This window comes from Monopterus albus, unplaced genomic scaffold (assembly GCF_001952655.1).
Source record: "Monopterus albus unplaced genomic scaffold, M_albus_1.0 scaffold280.1, whole genome shotgun sequence".
Classification (NCBI taxonomy): domain Eukaryota; kingdom Metazoa; phylum Chordata; class Actinopteri; order Synbranchiformes; family Synbranchidae; genus Monopterus; species Monopterus albus.
This window is the reverse complement of record NW_018128160.1, coordinates 275461-279633: the sequence shown is the minus strand read 5'-3', so window position 1 is coordinate 279633 and position 4173 is coordinate 275461. Positions and strand designations below refer to the sequence as shown.

General features: G+C 38.0%; 2 non-coding genes across 2 annotated transcripts; one reads left to right on the top strand and one right to left on the bottom strand.

Annotated features, from left to right (window-relative positions):
* Positions 1 to 901: 901 nt before the first annotated feature.
* trnap-agg (transfer RNA proline (anticodon AGG)) lies at positions 902 to 973 on the top strand. The gene has a single exon. It is a non-coding gene; the product is annotated as a tRNA-Pro (tRNA).
* A 282-nt stretch (positions 974 to 1255) lies between these two features.
* trnap-cgg (transfer RNA proline (anticodon CGG)) lies at positions 1256 to 1327 on the bottom strand. Its single transcript has one exon. It is a non-coding gene; the product is annotated as a tRNA-Pro (tRNA).
* Between the last annotated feature and the right edge of the window lie 2846 nt (positions 1328 to 4173).

Genomic DNA, 4173 nt, shown 5'->3' with positions numbered 1-4173 from the left:
TAACCAGAAGAAAATAAATCTACTTGAAGCTGATTCCTGTATCCTGAGTGTTACTTCTTGGGGCCTTCAGACAAAAGAACCGGGTTAAAACTAAAAAATTGTAGAGGCAAATGTACTTTTTACTCCACTACATTTACTTGTATAACTTTAGTTACTAGTTACTTTTCAGAACCAGACTAATACAAAACAACCGTATAATTATAAAATACAGAATAATTATAAGATCTCATTGATCTATTGTGTAAAATTCACAAAATATCCAGCAGTAATTCAAATTAAATGCCTATAACTTGTAGTGTTTCTTATTTTCTTGGATACTTTAAACTAGCTCCCTCTTTACCGGCTGTAACATTAAATGTGACGTACACAATAATGCATCAGTAATTATAACACAATGATGTGATATACAGGAATATGAAATGTGCCATTTTGCATTATGAGTACTTTTACTTTTAGTACTTTAATTATGTTTGATGCTGATACTTTTGTATTTTTACGTAAGTAACATTTTGAATGCAGGCCTTTTACTTGTAACAGAGTATTTCAACACTGTTGTATTGCTATTTTTACTTACGTAAAGCATCCGAATACTTCTTTCAGCACTGCTCATTCCTCTCCGACGACACTGCAATTATCTTCCGAGTACGCATGGGGGAAGCTAAATTTTCCCACCCAGACCATATTACACCAGCCATAGATCAAACACCACTAGCCGATTATAAAAGACTTGCTATAAATATTTGTAGAAGATATACAGGTACTGTAGAGTGCAAGCATGTAGACTGTAGCTTTTGGGTTCGGAAGTTAACTTCAGCGTCTAAGTGTGACAGAATAATAATGGAATGATTAAAAAGAACGGCCCTATATACTAAAACAAATGCAATCATGTGTTCTCGTAGCTGGCTCGTTGGTCTAGGGGTATGATTCTCGCTTAGGGTGCGAGAGGTCCCGGGTTCAAATCCCGGACGAGCCCAGTTTTTTTTCGAGGGGGGTGATTAAATGCATAGTGCCAAGGAACATAATGTACTGTGACAATACCATGCTAGTCAGTGGCCTCATCACTCATCATGGACACCAATGTCCAAGCATGAAACTGAGGACACCATTACTGCAACAAAATGAATGGTGCTAAGAATGATAGGTTTTCTCTACATCTGCATAAGTTACATAGTAGCATTAAGTAATTAATATGCAAACAAAAAAATCAGTCATCAATCAGATTGTTATAGCTTTTGTTCCAGGAGTTAAAAGGTAAGGGCTCGTCCGGGAGTTGAACCCGGGACCTCTCGCACCCGAAGCGAGAATCATACCCCTAGACCAACGAGCCAGAGCGACCCGGGTTTTCACTTCTCGTTTTATAAAGTTCTATGTTGAGATTGTTACTGCAGACCTCACATCATTGGTGGAATTTTTGATATTTTGCTGTCTTGACTAATTGTTGCAAAAGCACCATGAGATATTCTCAGTTCGCGCATTATGGATGACAGTGTTAATGAAGGCGACAAGTGAACACTTCTTGGAAAGTAGCTAATGTAGATTGAGTTGTTAGAGAAAAATAAAGACACACAGAACATTTCAATTAACTTCTTTTTATATATCATACATAAGACTGTCTTAATATAATACAAAGGGCATTGTCATAAACACAGCAAAATCTTGACTAGATCTTACAATCTGTGGATACATGGACTTATCCTTTCCCCCATGCTGTTCAATTCTATAGTGCATGTTGCATGTACAAAAAAGTGGAAAAAATGTGAACTCAATAATGAAAAGGACAAATCTAAATTAAATAGGAAGATTTCAACTCTTGTTGGGTGTTCAGATATGTCAACAAGTATACGTGTTTGTGTATAACCCACAAACTGAACAGGCTTATGAAAGATGGAACCTTTTTTCAACCATGTGCTTCTCGTATAACCAAAAAGTAAGTTTGTGATGTACATGCACTTACAATATACCCTGTGAAAATTATTAAGGTTTGAAGATCTAGCTTTCCCTGTTTGATTCAAACCCTACCTCATAGTGTTGTCCTGATGTAGTCAAGTACCTTTGCCAAAAGGCAAGGTTTTGCCACTAAGAAAACAGGAGTTCCTGCCCACTGAATGGTCACCAAATTGACAAACATAATCAACATACCAGCAGGAGCAAGGTAGTGAGTTCTATACTTCCTTTATTAAAAAAATATAAATATATACATAAATTCTACTTGAACTATTAAAAAGGGGCTGCATTTCATGACAACTGCTCTAAATAAGAGGTCAATCAGCATGATCTGAAATAGGCGCACACTTACGAGTCACTGCAGTCAATTTTTTTATTTTTCAGTCTTTATTTTTGGAATGTTTAGTACCAGTATGAGTGCCAGTAATAAAACCACTGGCAAATTCTAAATGTCTCAAATTCTGCGGGGTATGAAAAATGATTGCAAATTTGCAATTAACCTTGACATCCAGATAAAACTCCAATCTCAATATAGGTAGCTTTACATTTGTTTGTGGAAATACCAAGCATGATTTCTTATGATGGATTCTCCTTTAAAATGACAACAGCATGACCTATAGCCTGCCTGTAATCTGATGGGTGGCTGTGGGCAGGTTTTCTGTCTAATTTCAAAGCTGGTAAAATGAGCAACAGAAGAAAGAAAGCACTTCAAAATCCCTGATTTAAAAGAAAATTCTGGTTGACTGTAATGTTTTGAGGACATGCATGTCTGCCTAGGAAAAGTATGTGACAGTGGGCTGACGGACACCCTTTCCCTTTGAATAGGACAACGATCATGGGGATCTGCCCTACCAAATCAGAACAAGACCATTCAACACAAACTGATTTGTGACAACTATCCTTACCCTGCCAAGACAATGACATAAAGTCTTCTTTCACGGTAGAAACTAGCCAAGTTGACCAAATGATGTATGAAAGGCAGCAAAACCCTTTGAAATAGTATGATGGGGGCAAAAGAAAAACGACGACACAGAAATTGAATGCATTAGTCTCCTTTTTTAAACCATCAGCTTCTATATTGCTACTCCGGAGCCTGCAGAGTAACTACCAAATTCTCTAACATACCAAAGTTTTAAAAGACTCCCAAAATAATCTACCAATTAATATGGAAACAGTTTTGGTAAAACCTTGCAACAAATCTGGCCAGAATACACAATAGCGGTCTCAACAACGGTCTCCAGTTTTGCTAAAGTAATATATTGCAGCTGTTTGTATTGACGTTAAAATAAGATCTTGATAAACTTTGCGTCAAAGTGGTGAACTGCTACATTATTGGTTACAGACACCTATATGCTATAAAACAACTGCTTTGGTATAAAAACATATCCAAAGGGAAAATAAATTCTTGAAAAATTCACAGCATAATTTGAGAAGAAAAAAGGCAGTCACTTAACTCATGTTTTTCTTCAGTTTCCATGTTTAGATGTAGAGACTTGTGCAGGTGGTTCTGATGAGGAACTACATGCAAAAGGGAAAAAAAATAAAACATAAAAGGGTAGACTCTGGAATAGATAGTTCTTTCCACTGCAAAATCCTTAACCAGTGAATAAGATTTTCAAGGAAGTGATATTTAGGAGGTTGTGGTGTACAATAAGACCCTGTTATGTGGGGCCCTGCTGAAGAAGAAATCTTTGTCAAGAAAGGCCTCAAATTACCATTCTTAATTACCTTTTCTAAGTTGTTTTAATTTCCTTAAAGAATTAAGGGCTGTCTAGAGTGAAAAATAGAGAAAAGCCATCTTAATTCAAATGATAATGTCCAGCTCCATCCCATTCCAAGTCCATGAGTCATAAGGCCAAAGGGTTATCTAGAACCAGCCACTGACTGTCTTCCTTTCACTGGGCTGGATCCTTTCGTCTCCCGTGCCCTTCGCTGCTCTCATCTGTGCCGGGCCCGGTTGCAGCTTGCAGGACAACGGGGGGCCTCTAGGCCTGAGGGGTGGTGCCTCACTCTCCCTTGACCCAGCTGGTGTCAGTATCCACCTGCGGGGATCTCCTCTCCACCCGGCCAGCACACGCTATAGGGACTCCACTGCTATGTGCTCCCCTTTAACAGAGTTACACAATACCGACTAACAACAATTAATATCACCGCAAACACTTCCCCTCATTGTCAAGCTACAGGATTTACAAGCAGCTTTTATGTGAAATTTCACTTAAAAAGGGCAAA